Below are 18,521 nucleotides of genomic sequence, written 5' to 3'. Positions count from 1 at the left end.
GAAGGGTTTATTAGATGGGTGAGGTTGCTATATGAGGCCCCGATGGCGTGCGTGGCCACAAATGGGAGGAGGTCGGAGTACTTCCGGCTTTACTGCGGGACCAGGCAGGGTTGCCCCCTGTCCCCCTTGTTGTTTGCACTGGCAATCGAGCCGCTGGCGATGGCGTTGAGGGATTCAGAGAGGTGGAGAGGTTTGGTGCGAGGTGGGGAGGAACATAGGGTGTCGTTGTATGCCGATGACCTGTTACTGTATGTGGCGGACCCGGTGGGAGGGATTCCTGGGGTTGATGGAGCTGCTAGCTGAGTTTGGGACCTTTTCAGGTTATAAACTAAATTTAGGCAAGAGTGAGGTGTTTGTGGTGCACCCTGGAGACCAGGAGGAAGGAATTGGTAGGCTCCCGCTTAGGCGGGCAGGGGAGAGGTTTAGGTACCTGGGGGTGCAGGTGGCCAGGGACTGGGGGACTCTTCACAAACATAATTTCACCAGACTTGTAGATCAGATGGAGGAGGAGTTCAAGAGGTGGGACATGCTGCCATTGTCGTTGGCGGGGAGGGTGCGGTCCGTCAAAATGACGGTGCTTCCGAGGTTCTTGTTCCTCTTTCAGTGCCTGCCTATCTTCATCTCCAGGGCCTTCTTTAGGAGGGTGACTAGCAGTATCTTGAGCTTTGTGTGGGCACATGGGACTCCGAAAGTGAAGAGGGTTTTCCTGGAGCGAGGGAGGGATAGAGGCGGGCTGGCGCTGCCCAACCTTCTGGGGTACTATTGGGCGGCCAATGTGTCAATGGTGCGTAAATGGGTGATGGAGGGGGGAGGGGCGGCGTGGAAAAGAATAGAGATGGCGTCATGTAGAGGTACGAGCCTGGGTGCCATGGTAACGGTGCCGTTGCCGCTCTCTCCTAAGAGGTATACCACGAGACCGGTGGTGGCGGCAACCCTAAGAATCTGGGGACAGTGGAGACGGCATAGGGGGAAACAGGGGGCTCGATGGAGGCTCCATTGGGTGGCAATCATCGGTTCATCCCAAGGAACAGGGATGGGGGATTTAGGGGGTGGCAAAGGGTGGGCACCAGTAAATTGAGGGACCTGTTTATTGGCTAAGAGGGTTGCGGGCCTGGGGGAACTGGAAGATAAATTTGGGCTTCCCCAAGGGAACATGTTCAGATACTTGCAGGTAAAGGCGTTTGCTAGGCGACAGGTAGAGGGATTCCCTTTGCTGCCCTCGCGGGGGACGATGGACAGAGTGCTTTCGGGGGTGTGGGTCGGAGAGGGGAAGGTGTCTAACATTTATAAGGTAATGCAGGAGGTGGAGGAGTCGTCAGTGGTGGAGTTGAAGGCTAAATGGGAGGGGGAACTTGGGGAGCAGATAGAGGACGGGACTTGGGCGGATGCCTTGGAGAGAGTCAACTCCTCCTCTTCATGTGCGAGGCTTAGTCTCATCCAATTTAAGGTGCTGCACCGGGCCCACATGTCCGGGACCAGGATGAGTAGGTTCTTTGGGGGTGAGGACAGGTGCACCAGGTGTTCGGGAAGTCCAGCGAACCACGCCCATATGTTCTGGGCATGCCCGGCACTGGAAGAATTCTGGAAGGGGGTGGCGGGGACGGTGTCGAGGGTGGTTGGATCCAGGGTCAAACCAGGGTGGGGACTCGCGATTTTTGGAGTTGCGGTGGAGCCGGGAGTGCAGGAGGCGAAAGAGGCCGGTGTCCTGGCCTTTGCGTCCCTAGTAGCCCGGCGGAGGATCTTGCTGCAGTGGAAGGATGCGAGGCCCCCAAGTGTGGAGACCTGGATTAGTGACATGGCGGGATTTATAAAATTGGAAAGGGTCAAATTTGCCCTGAGAGGATCAATACAAGGGTTCTATAAACGATGGCAGCCTTTTCTGGACTTCCTGGCTCAAAGATAGGTAACTTGGTCAATAGCAGCAGCAACCCGGGAGGGGGGGGGGGGGGGGGGGGGGGGGGGGGGGGGGGTTCCTTATTATAGTTTCTATTTTTTTCGCTACGGTTATGTAACTTAACTTTGTGTTAATTTAAGTTGTTGTTAATATGTTGGGTTGTTTATTGAGGAGGAGCGAAGGTTCATGATTGTTGTCATTACTGTTATTGTTGGTATTTTAGTATGGTTTGATGTTGTTGTATAAATTAAAACATTTTCAATAAAAATTATTTTTTAAAAAAAGTTTCTGCTCGGCGATTCTGCGTTGTCGCGCATCCTGAAGGCCGTCTTGGAGAACATTTACCCAAACATCAGTGGCTGAATGCCCTTGACTGCTGAAGTGTACCCCGACTGGAAGGGAACATTCCTGCCTGAAGATTGTCGCACGATGTCCGTTCATCCGTTGTCGCAGCGTCTGCATGGTCTCGCCAATGTACCACGCTTCGGGACATCCTTTCCTGCAGCGTATGAGGTAGATAACGTTGGCCGAGTCGCACGGGTATGTACCGCGTACCTGGTGGGTGGTGTTCTCATGTATAATGGTGGTGTCCATGTCGATGATCTGGTAGGTCTTGCAGAGATTGCCATGGCAGGGTTGTGTGGTGTCATGGTCACTGTTCTGAAGGCTGGGTAGTTTGCTGCAAACAATGGTTTGTTTGAGGTTGTGCGGTTGTTTGAAGACAAGTAGTGGGGGTGTGGGGATGACCTTGGCAAGATGTTCGTCTTCATCGATGACATGTTGAAGGTTGCAAAGAAGATGTCGTAGTTTCTCTGCTCTGAGGAAGTACTGGACGACGAAGGGTACTCTGTCGGTTGTGTCCCATGTTTGTCTTCTGAGGAAGACGGTGCGGTTTTTTGCTGTTGCACGTTGGAACTGTCAATCGATGAGTCGAGCGCCATATTCCGTTTGTACGAGGGCATCCTTCAGCATTTGTAGATGTCTGTTACGCTCCTCCTCGTCTGAGCTGATCCTGTGTAAACGGAGGGCTTGTCCATCGGGGATGGCTTCTTTAATGTGTTTCGGGTGGAAGCTGGAGAAGTGGAGCATTGTGAGGTTATCCGTGGGCTAGCAGTAAAGCAAAGTGCTGAGGTGACCGTCCTTGATGGAAATGAGTGTGTCCAAGAATGCAACTGATTTTGGAGAATAGTCCATGGTGAGTCTGATGGTGAGATGGAACTTATTGATGTCAGTGATTCTTCGCCATGGGTCCAAAGAGAAAAAATGTCATCGATGTATCTGGTGTATAACGTCGGTTGAAGATCCTGAGCGGTGAGGAAGTCTTGTTCAAACTTGTGCATGAAGATGTTGGCATATTGAGGTGCAAATTTGGACCCCTTGGCTGTTCCGTGCGTCTGGATGAAGAACTTGTTGTCGAAGGTGAAGACGTTGTGATCCAGAATGAAGCAGATGAGTTGCAGAATTGCGTCTGGAGATTGGCAGTTGTCGGTGTTGAGTACTGAGGCTGTTGCAGCAATGCCGTCATCATGGGGGATTCTGGTGTAGAGTGCAGTGACGTCCATTGTGACAAGGAATGTTTGTGGTTCAACTGGTACTGAGTTTCTGTAAGAAGTCCGTCGTATCACGACAGAAGCTGGGTGTTCCTTGTACGATGGGTTTCAAGATGCCCTCGATGTGGCCAGAGAGGCTCTCACACAGGATCCATTGCCTGATAGGATAGGACGGCCTGGTGTGTTGGCCTTGTGTACTTTCGGGAGACAGTAGAGATCTCCAATGCGGGGATTACGTGGGATGAGAGCACGTAGGGTGCTCTGAAGGTCTGGATTCAAGGTCTTGATCAGTTTGTTGAGTTGGCGAGTGTGTTCCTTGGTTGGATCTGCGGGTAACTATCTGTAGTGTTCCTGGTTGTTGAGTTGTCGGTACACTTCTTTGCAGTAGTCCATTCTGTTCAGTATGACGGTGGCCCCTCCTTTGTCTACTGGTTTGATGACAATGTTGCGGTTGGTCTTGAGAGCGCGGATGGCGTTGCGTTGTGCTTGGGTGACGTTCGGGGCTGCCTTGTGAATGTGACTGATGAATCTGGCATTGACACGACTCCCGACGGCTTGAGCATACATGTCGAGCCTAGGGCAGCGGCACCAGAATTTCTATAATACAATACATCTGAAATTCCTACATTCAACACACCCAGCATTGTGGATATTAGTAAACCAATAATTTGCATGTGAACCATTGCTGATGTTTGTTTCCTGCCACCTGAAGCACAATTGGTTTTAAACAAGGCATCAGTCTGCAAGTTATTTCATGTCTGTCCTGTTTCATGCAGCTCAGATTGAGTCAAAGTAACACATGTAACAGAGGTAAAAACACACAATATATTTTTATAAAATATGTTTGATATCATTCAGGCTTATTTTAAAAACTGGACAAAGACTTTAAAAAGGCTTCAGCTATGTTTGCCTGTAACCCTAAACAAAAGGAACTTTCTGGCAGTATCACAGAAGCTGATACCTTGTTATCTCTGAAGATATGCTCAGAGTCACTGTGGGCTGCAGTGATCAAATTCAAAGATAATGTTGCAATTGATTTCTGTATTTTATAAGCAAGGCCTGGCCACCACAATATTTTTGTCTGTTAGGACAAAGGATCCTGCAACCTTCTTTCAAATTCTTAACGGTTGGAATATGAACAACCTCAGGAAGCCAGACAAAAGAATATATACCCCTTGCCACAGTGGACAGATGGGAGTCACGTAACACTAGCCCCGAGCTGCAGAAACCTGTAATATTCCTGTGGAGCTGCAAAGCTGTTGGCCATTTTTCCATCTACCAATCAACAGCCCAGAACAAGGGGCTGTCCAGGTTTGAATGCCAGGCCCCCCCATCTGCACTCTTTCTACTGGGACTTCTGTACCTTTGTCTACAAGACTAATTCATCTCTACCTGCCTCTCCTATCTTGGAAGCCATGTCTGGAATGGTCCAGCATCAGATCAGTCCACCAATCTCTGTGAAGGAATTCACTATTAAACCTTTGATTCTGGATTCTTGGGCATAGCATCCTACTCCCTAACTCAGCGTACATATATTTTACAAAAATCATAAATACAGTACAAAATTAAATTGTTTATAAGACAAAGTACAATGGTGGAAAATACAAATAAATAGAAAGGTAATAAATACATCAAACACAAATAAGCAAAAGAAGAGTCCTTAATCCACTCCTTCGCGGTGGTAGATTGCGATTTCTGCAGCCTGGCATTGCATAAGCTCCTTTTTCCATCGGGCGAATTGTAATGTGAGGATGGACAGCCATGAATCAGCAGGTGTGACAGGTGGCGGTAATTGGTGTTGGAGCCTAACCCCTGAAATCCTCCCACGAGAGTGACTCTAATCTCACCAGTATTTCTTTTGATTTCCCAAGTTTGTTGCACTACTTTGATGAAGGTATTGTGTACTGTAGCCAATTGTGTCTGAATTTGTTGTAAGTTCTCGGGCAGAAGAGTTATCATGGTATCAAATTTTTAAAAATACTCTTCCAGGTCTGCCTGAGCTCCTCGCCAGTGTTTATCACCACTTTCTCTCTCCTATCCCTAGCTGGGATGTGTGGCCTGATGCTTACAGTCATGTCGGTGACATTACAGATTGATGCCCCATACTGGCATCGTTCTAGTGAGGTTGTGATACAACCTCCCCATATAGGCTACCTGGGTGACATCGCTTTCCAGGTTCCGAATTTTCAGTGTACAATTTGGATCAGTACTTGTCCTGAATCTCAGCTTCTCGACCATCCATTGACCACAGATACTTCGCAGGGTTTCCGTTCTGTTGCCTAGCATCATCCTTCACCCTCCCCTTGACAATCTGATTGATAGTTTGGGCATGCCATTCTAGCACACCAACCAAAAGGCTGCTGGCCTTGTTTTCCAGCCAAATCTCCCTTGGCATCCTGCCGAGCGTTCTCAAGGTTTGTTTAACCTGTCGGGTTGAAACTCTGAACATGTTGTCGAAATCAAGTGTGTTAATTGTGGATATTCCTGCATCGTACACAATTGCTAATTCGTTTAGGATATCCCTCCTCTTGCGTGTCTTCGGCCTGGGTCTATTCTCACCCTCATCTGTACCCGTCCTCCTGCCCAGCAGCCTATGGGTCAAGTGGAGGTATAATTTCCTGAGTGGAGAGGGGCACCAGTCTGGTAGCTGTGTCCCAGTTAGATCCACCACTACTGATACCAATTCGTAATGAGTGTTGTTGAGTACATATGTTTTAATACCAGCCTGTTTTGGGACCACAGGGTGGCTTCAGGATAAGTGGGGAGGGGTGCACTAGCCGTTGCCCTTAGCCCATTTCTAATTTTCTAATAGATGTACTTTCTGTCATAATCTTACCGGGGCAACTCTGCCCTAATTCCAGCCCTTCAGGCCGTGAGCTAGACATACTAGCTCCATACACCCATGGTTAGTGTATTCCCACCAATCATTAATGAGGGTTGTCCTTGGGGAACAGTAATCGGAGCTCCCATTATCCTTCCTTTACATCACCCTCTGGGTTTTGCAACCATATGTTATAGTTTTATTGAATGCACCCATAGGATACCATCCCCTCAGTTGCCAACCTCTGGTGGGATAAACCACATGTATCCGGGGTGCATCAGGTCGATTCTTTGGTCGTTGACTGAAAGTCCTTCCGTCGATAGTCTCTTGTGATCATTCCAGGCCGGGGTTTCCATGTCGCACACGGTGAGTGGGTGGTTCATTCTGCAAAGCAATCAAGGTAGCAACTGGGGTATTATTTCTCAATATTTGATACCGATTCCCTTTATCCTTCCCACCAGATACTGGCTCATGCTCTTACCGACCCCCCCCCCTTTGAATATCATCCCAGAATCAGAGGTGGCCAGGTCCCTGTGCTTGATTTTATGCCTTCTGAAGACGATGAGTTTGTGGATGATAACACAAGGGACGTCTGTCTACAATTTCGTGTTTAAGGGGTTTGCTTGCCTGTATCAGTGAGTTGTGGCTTTTGCCGCAAGGCAGAATTGTACAAGCGGAATTCATGCATGAAGTGAAGATTAGAATGAGAAGAGATGGCAAAGGGGCCATTAGCAGGGGCTGGTTTAGCACAGGGCTAAATCGCTGGCTTTGAAAGCAGACCAAGGCAGACCAGCAGCGCGGGTTCAATTCCTATACCAGCCTCCCCGAACAGGTGCTGGAATGTGGCAACTAGGGGCTTTCCACAGTAACTTCATTTGAAGTCTACTTGTGACAATAAGCAGTTTTCATTTCATTTCAAGTAAAGGCCCATCAATTTCAGGAGAACGTTGAGGTGCTTATGATGGCAGCTTCCAGTTATATTGCACTGGTTGTGGGGTGCTGGATTTGGACATTGGATCTCTCAAACACAGTGTGTGACGAGCCCTGTGGAGGCCGTCTCCCATGAAACCAAACGAAGAGGGAAATGTGATGGAGTGTAAGGGGGCAAGTGGTCGGTCGCAGAGCTTAAATTTTATGAATCTATATGAAGACTATAAATTACTTACAATTGGGGACGGCCTAGTTCCTGTATTCCCTTTGCTGTGTGATTTAAGTGGGTGTGCTGTGGCTATCTGAAACCTGTTCCTCCACTGGCTACCAGTTGGAACATTGTACCAGGTGCTTCCGGAGGTCCCGGTGCCTTTGAGTGTGTGCAGTTTAATTGTAACTCATTTCCTTTTCCTGCGTGCCCTCCGACAGAACCTTGCGTCGGGGGGGTATGACCAGAACCTTTGGATTGGGATCCAGATCCAGGGTGGGGAGGGTCAGGGGCCGCTATCTCAATTCCCTCTAGATATGATAGTGGTGGAAGCTGTGTTGAGAACCGAATGTCTTCATTTGGTTCACATACCATCCTGGGATTCATTTCCTGGGATCCACCAGTACTCGGTAAACGGAGGGCTTTGCCTTATCTACCACCGGGTAGGGTCCTGCATATTTGGGGGAAAGGAAAGTGCCAGGCTGGAAGACGAGGAACATTATCTTCTGCCCGACCTTATACTCGATGGGGCTCACCTTACCATCGGAATAGGCCTTACTTTGCGGTTTCCTTTATCCCATCTTAACAGCTGCTTCCAGTTGACCAACTCAACGTTTTTGGACAGTGTTTTAACTGTGGTTTCATGACTAAGGGCAGCAAAGCCAGGTTCAGATAAATCCAGCTCGAGTAGGGGTTCAGTCCCTCTTGTGAGTACATGGAGGGTGGAGCTGGAAACTGAGTTCCACACTATCATAAGACCAAAAGGGAGAACTTTGTTACATGGGGCAGGATTCTCCCGCATTTGGCGGGATGGCCCAGCCCCAAGAACGGCGTGAACCACTCCGGCGTCGGGCCAACCGGAAGTTGCAGAATCCTCCGCACTTCCGGGGGCTGGGCCGGCAGCGGAGGGGTTGGCGCAGCGCCAACCGGCAGCAAAGGGCCGGCGCTAGTTGGCGTATGCGCAGAACCGCCGGCATGGTTCCGCGCCTGTGCAGACCGGCCGCATGTGTTCCTGCGCATGCGCAGGGGGTTTCTTCTCCACGCTGGCCATGGCGGAGTCCTACAGAGGCCGGCGCGGAAGGAGGAGTGCCCCCACGGTACAGGCCCGGAGGTCGGTGGGCCCCGATCGTGGGCCAAGGCACTGTAGATCCCCCCGCGCCCCCTCCCCACGAGGACTCCACTAAACGGCCTACCAGCCAGGTCCCACTTTGTGGGACCATGTCCATTTCATCTTGGGGTCATTTATTGCTGTGACCTGGCACCCGTCAGGCTCCCCTCCATAGCTCAAAAATCTGTTAGGAAGGTGGGCGCTCGGGTGCACTTTATTGCAATGTCGCGGCCCCGGAGCGCCAATGTTTTCGGCTGACCGACCTATCCTTGATCCGGCCATGTCATGATAGCTGTTTGGGCGTGCATTCTGTGAGAATGGTTGACAGGTTGAGACTGGAGATGTAGCTGAAATGGTGCACTGCCCAGAAAACTGCTCAAAGGTGCTTGTTCGACTGGGATTAGGAGTCAAGAGGCATAGGTGACTGGCCCGAGTCTCCCGTGGTGCTCCTCCAGAGGTACGGCTGCAAGCATGCTGTTCGTGGCCACTAATTCTAGCACCAAAGGGAGGTCTGGGTCAGGTACTTGCAGTCCTGGGACCAGCGCTAGGGCCTGTTTCAGCTCCGAGATAACCTGTGTGGTGTGCTCGTCCCATTCCCACAGGGCACTCTTTTAATAAGGTCTGAAAGGGGGGGCCTTGGTATGGGAAGGCGTGTTAGCGACTCGATTTGCTTACTTTCTATTTAGTATTTCCCCATAGACACTAAGGTCCCCAAGTATGAGACTTGTGATCTCATCATCTGGGCTTTCTTGGGGTTGACCTTTAGGCCTAGCATAATGAGGAGGTGCAGCAGTTCCTTTAGCAGTTTGTGTTCCTCCCTGGTTTCGGTCTGGAGGAAGAGATCATCCACATACTGAACCAAACATTCAGATTTTGAAAACCAGTCCAGACCCTTTATGAGTCTTTGTTGGAATATGGAGGGTGAGTTGTGGAAGCCTTGTAGCAAGCTGGTCGCTATTGTGGGGACTGTGATCGGGGTGGTTCAGTTCAATTCCCAGTAATTTATTGTTCGCCTCCATGACTGGTTTGGCTTTCATACCAGCCAAATCGGGGAATTATTGGTGGAAGCAAGCAGGACTCCTTGCTACAATAAACTGCTAATTACTTTGACCACAGCTTGCTGAGGGACGCTGTACTGTCTTTAGAGTTTTGATCGGGACCTTCTATAATGACTTCCCTGATCATCAGCCACAGTCCTGTTTGTGATTTGCGAATGCCTGTGTGTGCTTCGCTAACATTCCATGCCTCCGGTCGTCAACCATTTTGATGGGTCTAATCCATTACTCCCCAATGGTGGTAATTCTGTCCATGTAATTGCCCGTGGCGACCTCTATTAGTGATTCATTCATTTGGGCCATCAACCATACACAGCAATTGGCTGGGTCAAACAAGAGGTTGCACTTTCGCATGAGGTCAGAACCCAGGATATGTTCCACTTTGGGGTGGAGGTTGACCACGATGGCATGGTGGTAGCACATCACCTCTCCCAACCTGAATTCTAATGGGTCCATCTCTGACCCTTCCTCTATGTGGCCTGTGAAGCCACTTAACATATTTTCCTGGTCACACCATGTGTTACCCAGGTCGCGGGTGTGTTGAGAATAGTGTGGGATCTTCCTGTCCCCCACAGGAACTAGATGGGGCAGCCCCCTACCTCACCTTGTACCAGGGGTCTCCCTAAACAATCCCACTTGGTGTTACATACCCAAGTGGATGAGGTCTGGCATCGTCATGCACTTGGTTCAGTGTTCAGTTGGGGATTCAGGCTGTAGGGCTTGTCTTGTTCATCATGGGTTATCGTGGCCTGTCGGGCAGGTCCCTCCATTTGTATGGGTCAGGGCCTTTGGTCTCGGTATCATGGGTGTGTTTGCGGCTGTTGGTGGGGTGCACTACATTATAACTGGCCTGTCTGGCCGCAGTTGTAGCACTGTCCCTGGGAAGGTGAGTATCTGGGGTCCTTTGGGCTGGTCTCTGTTTCTGGGGTTGGGAGGAGCGTATGAGCGGGTGTCCTGTGTAATTATGTCCCCTGTTCCCGTCACTCCCCTCATTCAGTCATACCGGCCCGGGATGTGAGTTAGAGCGTTCGGGGTTTAATTTCCCCGCCTTCATGGGTTTGGGAGTGTCTATTCCCCCCCCCTTACCTCCCTCTCACAGATATGGGTCATCCTCCTAATTGCTCATGCCTCATTATGGGTGTTATTGGCCACGCGATGCGACACCCTTCGGTGGCATACGAGTCGAGCGTACGGATCCACTTGGATCGTTGGTGCTTGTCCAACTGGACCCAGTTTAACTGCCCAAAAATCGCTGTAAACTGGGTCTATAAGCGACTTACAGATTGGGTGTTCACCTTTCTTTTGCCTACTATTATTTAGACCATTCACTGGATCCGCCATATCGTATGCCACAGCAGTCGAAGCTGCTGCCTTCATTTCCTCTAGGGTCCCCCCACCCCCCCGGCTACGTTTGGGGTTTGAGCAAGGCGGAATCTATGGATGGACTTAAACACATTAAGATGAGCTTGACCTCCTCTATATCTTCTAGCCTGTTTAAGACCCTGTGTTCGCAAGGTCTTTTCGAAAAGGCCATTTGGACCCATTGGTTAGATCACCCCTATTTTGGCAATGTCGGGGAGCTGCAGCATTGCCGTTCTGTCTGTTCCACCAGCAGGTGACTAGTGGATTCATAGGGGCAGGGGCATTTTCTGGGGGTGCTGTGATCCGTTATTTAGAACAGGGGTGGGGGGGTCTTACTCATTTTAAACTCATCATATTCACAGGATTCCTCCTAAATCTCCTCCCATTCTGCCCTGGGGTCACTATCCTTGGATTTTGCCGTGAATGTGCACATTACCCCTCTTTTTAAATTAGATTTTAATTTTTCAAACTCGCGCAGGCATTTTGGGTGGTCAGTTGCACGGGCTATATTCTCTTTCCCTGCCCCATGCAGTGCTTTTACTGCTGCCTGAAGGTTGTTGCATTTTCTTTGAAATTCTTCTACTTTTTCTAGTGCTGCATCCCGAGCCTGGATCACATGCTTTTGATGAGCCTTCTTGCACTGAGACGAAAAGTGCAGAAGGTTGGCTTGGTTCCTTTCCATTCCAACTTCGTTTGCTAGCTTCTCCACATGCAATGTAGCGTCCTCCAGTTCTGGTTTGATATTTAAAATCTCCGCTTTTCTGCCACAACTGGTGATCGCAATCGCCTGACTGAATATGGAAACCCGTCTACCCACCTCGTTATGGCGTGGTTCCAACAAACTTTGCCTTTGGATCCCATTTGGATCACTTCTTATTCAAAAAAGCTCCTCAGGTTTTCCTCCCATTGGGCACAGCCGGCCATGCCGAACTCTCTCACTAGGGTCCATTAAGAGTTTGTGAGAATCAGCCAGGATAGGGGTCCGGTTTGCGCCAAATTCCCTCCCACTGAGGTTACCCAACTCCCTTAAATATCCTAGTTTGTTCACCTAGTGTTAGTGCTAAACCAAACACTTGGTTTATGGCCCCACATACTGGTTGGATGCCTCATCCACCTACTTGAATCCTGGCTGTCACGTGGGGCAACTGCCCTCTTAATTCAGGCTCAGGCTGACTGTAGAAGAACACAAAGAACACAAGGTTGGTGGGTTCAAATTCAGAGTAATTCGGTCAAAGACCACCTGGAGGGACGCCATTGTCTGTAAAATCTCAGATGCTTCCAACAGTTTATTACTCAAATGTAAACGTTTATCCAGGTGTCTTTCTTTGCGAGATGAACAAAGGACAGTTACAAGTGTATGATTCAACCAAATTTATTTACTAAGCAGTAAAAACATTTATTCTCAAATTATCCCAAAACAATATGAAACGATCCCAAGATTCTTAATACTAACTACTCAAGCCGATGGACTCAAGTGAAGCTGCGGGTTCAATTCTCTTCGTCTTGATTTCTCAGGGCCTTCGTCTGCAAAGGTGGGCCTCGTACGCTGCTTGCTTCCATCTCTGGTTGGTCGTCCAATCTTCTCTGCTCTCTCTGCAAGTCTTTGCTGTTGACGGTCCTAGTGGTCAATGTTTATACCCCTTTTCTCGTCTTGCCAGAATGATTTCTAGCCCTTGGCCAATAAGGTCTCAGGGCGGGGGTCACAATACCCAAAGGAGTTATTGACACTAAAACTGGGTGCCAGAACGTCTAGCTTTATTTTACCACAGGATCATACAAATGATTATTTAATGGGAAAAATCCAGAAGCTGTATCAAAAGGAATAATGGTTACCTGCAGTTGTTTTTCTAATCGAAAAAGCTTGCCACAGCTAGACAAGAGGCTCTCAGGTGGTTAACAATTTTCAGGAGCAAAAGCCGAATCAAATACCCAAATACTAAATTGAAGAAGTTACAATCTCAGAAAAACAATCATTACACCCAGGTTCCATTTGTTCTTTCAGGTGAAGTAAAAGATTAAAATGGAGAGCGAAGTAGTTAAATCGGAAACTAGGTTCCTGAATCCAAATAAAAGGAACTTGAGGGTATGAAACACATTGGCAAGTGAGGCAATGGGTCATAATTAAAGAACTTGTGCATGAATTGCAGCAATTATTCATTCCTGTCTGACACAAAAATTAAAGAGGAAAGGTGGTTCAACTATGACTTTACAAAATAAATTAGGGATAATATTAAATCCAAATGGGAGTCATGTTTCTATAAGTATGAGGAGAAAAATATTCAAGACAAAATGTAGGTCCTTTACAGTCAGAGGGAAAAATAAATTATTATGGGGAATAGAATCTATAGAAATTATAATGGCGAAATAAAGAAACAGTGGAAGAATTGAACACAAAATTCTGTCTTCATAAAAGAGGGCACAAATAACTCCCAGAAATGTTAGGTAACCAAGGGGCAAGTGAGAGGATGGAATGGAAGGAAATCAGTATTGGTAAGAAAATGGTGCCTTCATCAATCTGACCAAAGCTTTTGAGTCAATTGGGAAGTTCTATGGAAGACCCTGTCAAAGGCTGGCTGTCCAGAGAAGCTTATCAATATCCTCTGACTCCTCCACAACAAGATGTTGTGACAGTCCTCACTAACAGAAATAAGACAAAAACATTTGTGGTCAAAACTGGAGTTAAGCCGGGAAATGTCATCCCCCCCCTTCATCACCAAGATCCTTCACCTTGTCAAGAGAAAGCTTCCAGTGGTGTGGGCAACATTTGCAGGATGAAGGAAAGCTTTCCAACCACAACCAGTTTAAATCCAGGAAAACCATACTGACATCACTCGTGAAACTTCAGTACGCCGACGACATCACCATTTCCACTCTCAGAAGAGAATCTCCCAGTCATGCTTGACACTTTCGCGGAAGCCCATCAAACAATCAGTCTCAGCCTCAAGAAGACTCAAGTCCATTACCAGCCTCAAGAAGACTCAAGTCCTTTACCAACCTCCCTGAGGGCAAGATCCGGTCTCTCCCTCCATCAGGACCAACGGAGAAACCCGACCAAACAGGTATTCCCGGTGAATGAGCTGGCACAGCGGGCTAATTTAGGGGGGATGCCATTTATGATAGCGAGGAATAGATTTAGGTGTTTGGGGATTCAGGTAGCGAGGGAATGGACGGGGCTCCATAAGTGGAATTTAACAAAGCTGGTGGATGAGGTCAGGGAGGATCTTAGGAGGTGGGATACACTGCCCTTAACGTTGGCAGGGAGGGCCCAAGTGGTGAAAATGAATATTTTGCCGAGGTTCCTGTTTATCTTTCAGGCGCTCCCGAACTTTATACCAAAGACCTTTTTTTTGGAAAGTGGACACGATCATCTCTGACTTTGTATGGGCGGGGAAGGTGCCGAGGGTGGGGGGGAACCTGCTACAGAGGCAGAGGCAGCAGGTGGGTTGGCGTTGCCAAACTTGCTTCATTATTATTGGGCGGCGAATGTGGACAAGGTACGGCAGTAGTGGGAATGAGAAGGGGTAGAGTGGGTTAGGATGGAGGAATCTTGTAAGGGGTCCGGTTTGAGGGTTATGGTGATGGCAGCGTTGCCAATGGCTCCGAGTAGGTATTCAGGGAGCCCAGTGGTGCAGTCCACGGTGAAGATATGGAATCAGCTGAGGAGGCATTTTAGGGTGGAAGGGATGTCAGTGCTAACGCCGCTGTGTGAGAATCATGGATTTGAGGCGGTGGGGGGATGGATAGTGTATACAGGAGGTGGAGGGAAGCGGGGCTGGTCAAGGTGAGGGATTTGTATTTGGAGGAAGGGTTCGCCAGTCTGGGAGAGCTAAGGGAGAGGGTAGAGCTGCCGAGGGGAAGTGAGTTCAGGTTGCTACAGGTTAGTGACTTTGCATGAAAGGTCTGGAAGGGGTTCCCCTAGGTTGCCGGGATACACCCTGCTGGAGCGACTGCTGCTTCCGGATGTGGAAGGGGAGAGAAAAATTGGGGATATATATAAGTGGCTGGGGAGCAGAGAGGTGAGCGGGTGGTGAAGATCAAGGAGAAATGGGAAGCGGAGTTGGGAATGGAGATCAATAGGGGAGAATGGAGTGAGGCACTGCGGACCTCCTCTTGTGCAAGGATGAGCCTGATACAGTTTAAGGTGGTGCACAGGGTGCAGATGACTGGCGAGAATGAGTGGGTTCTTGCAGGGGGTAGCAGATGAGTGTGAGAGGTGTGGGCGGGGGCCAGCTCATCACATGCACATGTTTTGGGGTTGCAAAACATTGGGAAGATTCTGGGCGGGGTTGTTCGCGGTCTTAGCCAGGATAGTGGAGGAGGTGGAGGACTTTGGTGGCAATATTTGGGGTTTCAGTGAAGGCGGAGCTCATGGAGAGGAAGAAGGCCGATGTCTTGGCCTTTGCCTCTCTGATTGCACGGCGGAGAATTTTGCTGGAGTGGCGGTCGGCATCGCCACCGGGGGTAGCGGTATGGTTGGGTGACCTGTACGACTTCCTGCGGTTAGAGAAGATAAAGTATGAGTTAAGGGCTGACTTAACCTCTCCAAGGCTTACATCGATATGGAGAACCAACATCTTATCCAGTCCGCGAGCACTTCCTTTGGACACCGTAAGAAACTTGGACTATGTACAGATGCCACCGTAAGTCCCTGGAGAGGGGTATGATCACCGTTGTCTCAACGGATTCTCCACATCAGCTGGGAGGACAGATGTACTACTAATATCAGTGTCCTTGAAGGAGCCAAGGGCACTATATCGAGGTCATGATCATTCAAAATCAACTCAACTAGACTGGCCATATAATTCGGATATCAGAATCCCAACTACCAAAGTAAATCATCTTTGTCCAGCTCAAGGAAGGCTGCCGAACAAGAAGACGACAAAGTAAACTCCTCAAAGACACCCTGAAGGCTACCTTCAAGAAATGCAACATCAATGCCTGGGAGACCCTTGCTCAGAAGAGACCTACTTGGAGGAACCTCTTGATTGACGGTACACAATTTTGAGGACCCCCGTCGGCAAGAGGAGACCAAGAAAAGGAGACTGAAAAAGGAATACCAGCGAACTAGAGTGGGTTTGTAGAATGCTTTCAGTATATGAAAATCTCTTATTGTCACGAGTAGGCTTCAATGAAGTTACTGTGAAAAGCCCCTAGTCGCCACATTCCGGCGCCTGTCCGGGGAGGCTGGTACGGGTATATTGTGGAACCAACTAGCTAAAACTATTTTAGATTTTGTATTGTGCAATAAGGCAGGGTTAATTAGTAAAATATAGTGAAAGCTCTGCTGGGAAACAGTCATTACAATACAACTGAATTCTAAACAGGATCTTAAACGTAAAACAGGTATGAGGGGATTACTGTTCATTGGGTAGATGGATGAAAAGCCATGGTGCTAAACCAACAGTCGGTAACATTTTAAGCAACAATGCAAAATGTTCAACAAAAATACTTTCCATTGAAAAGCAAACACTGAGGAAGGAAGATATTGAAGATAAAGATAGTAAGTCTGAGGATTTGGAGTAGTTTCGGAACCAGGAGAAAAATGGAATACAAGAATAAACTAGCCAGGAACATAGAAACAGATTGCTAGAGGTTTTACAAGCATAAGAGACAGATAAATAGAGCAGCTAAAGTAAATGTGGGTCCCTTGGAAGCAGCGACAGGAGAAATTATCATGGGGAATGAGGAAATGGCAAGACTGAACAAATATTTTGTATCTTCTACTGTACAGTCATAGGTTATCTTCTATTTCAGGTATGTAACTTAAGGGCTAATAAGAGCTAGAACATTTAAGGTGGTTGATTTCAGGAGAGAAAAAGTATTGTAGATAGTTAAAGAACTAAAATCCAACAAATCCCCACAACTTGATGCCGAGGGAAGCACGGTAACATTGTGGTTAGCACTATGGCTTCACAGCCCAGGGTCCCAGGTTCGATTCCCGGCTGGGTCACTGTGCAGCGTCTGCACGTTCTCCCCATGTCTGCGTGGGTTTTCTCCCACAGTTCAAAAGTGTGCGGGTTAGGTGGATTGGCCATACTAAATTGCCCATAATGCTCAAAAAGGTTAGGTGGGATTACTGGGTTGTGGGGATGGGATGGAGGTGTAGGCTTAGGTGGGTTGGTCTTTCCGGTGTGAACTCAATGGGCCAAATGGCCTCCTTCTGCACTGTAAATTCTATGTCTACATAGATATAGACAGGTTGAGTGTGTGGGCAACAAGGTGGCAGATGGAGAATTATGCAGTGAAGTATGAGGTTATTCACTTAGGTCATAAGAATAGAAAGGCAACATATTTTTAAACAGTCTGAAATCTATTCATGTTTACTCATGAAAGGTACACAAATGGAGGCAATTAGAAAGCAAATTGGAGCATAAGAATATAGAGGTCTTGCTACAATTATACTTCATAGAGAATATTGTGGAATAACGGTGTGCAGTTTTGCTCTTCATAATAAAGGATGGAAATTCTTGCATCGGAGGCAGTACAGCAAGTATTCACTAAATTGGTACCTGGGAAGCCAGAGCTGTCCTATGACGAGAGGTTGAGTAAATTAGGCCTATGCAATGTAGAGTTTAGAAGAATGAGAGATGATCACATTGAAACATGCAAGGTTATGAAGGGCTAGACACCGAAGATGCTTCCCCCAGCTTGGGAATCTAGAACACAGGGGCAGTCTCAGCATAAGGGGCTGATCATTTAAGATTAAAATGGGAAGGTTCACTCAGAGTTTTTATGCTTTGGCATTCTGGACCCCCGGAGGAATGTGGACGCTCCATTGTTGAATATATTTAAGGCTGAGATAACAGATGTCTGTTGGGGAATCAAGGAACACAGGGAATGGGCAGGAAAGTGGAGTTGAAGCCAAAGATCAGCCATGGTCATATTGAATGGCTCTGTGGGCTGTACTGTCTTTTGCTCCTATTTAAATGTTTTTAACCTAAATCCCGAGGGAGAATATTTGCTGCTATTACCTATCATCTCAAATTCAAGGCAAGTTCAATTTGTATTTCAATCAGTACCCCACAGATGACAATCCAATGGTTAGACCTGCAAATACAGTTGGGCTGGAATTACATAGAGGCACTTTATCAGCTGAAAGCATTTATTATTCTGTGCCTTTAAAGTTTAGGACAGTCGTGGTTTCCATCTTGCCTGTCCTTTGGCCATATTGTACCTGTCCTGCATATGAGCTTACGGTTGACATAATTGCAATGGAACATTCACCACAGATTACTAGCAGGCAGGCTTGGAACAAAGCAAAGTCTTAAATTTGTTGTATTCACTGTGTAATGTATAATTCATATTAATTTTGTATTTTATTAGTCAAATCAAAGTCAAGGTGAAATCGTGTTTTGTTTGTTGATCCCATTGTGGATCATACCAAAATCAAGACTTGTTAGGCAGAGGGCTTGGATCTTGGTTTGCTCAAGGTCCGTATGAGTTGCATTCACAACTCAATAATTGTTTTGTTAGGGAGGTGCAGACATTTTCAAGTCAGTGTTAACTGACTTATCTGCAGAGAGGGAGGTACGCGTACCAACGGACAGGTTAGCATCATTGTAGTGGGATTCTAGAATTTCATCCTCCTCAAAG

This window comes from Scyliorhinus canicula, chromosome 4, assembly GCF_902713615.1.
Source record: "Scyliorhinus canicula chromosome 4, sScyCan1.1, whole genome shotgun sequence".
NCBI lineage: Eukaryota > Metazoa > Chordata > Chondrichthyes > Carcharhiniformes > Scyliorhinidae > Scyliorhinus > Scyliorhinus canicula.
The sequence above is the reverse complement of the archived record's forward strand: the minus strand, read 5'-3'. Positions refer to the sequence as shown.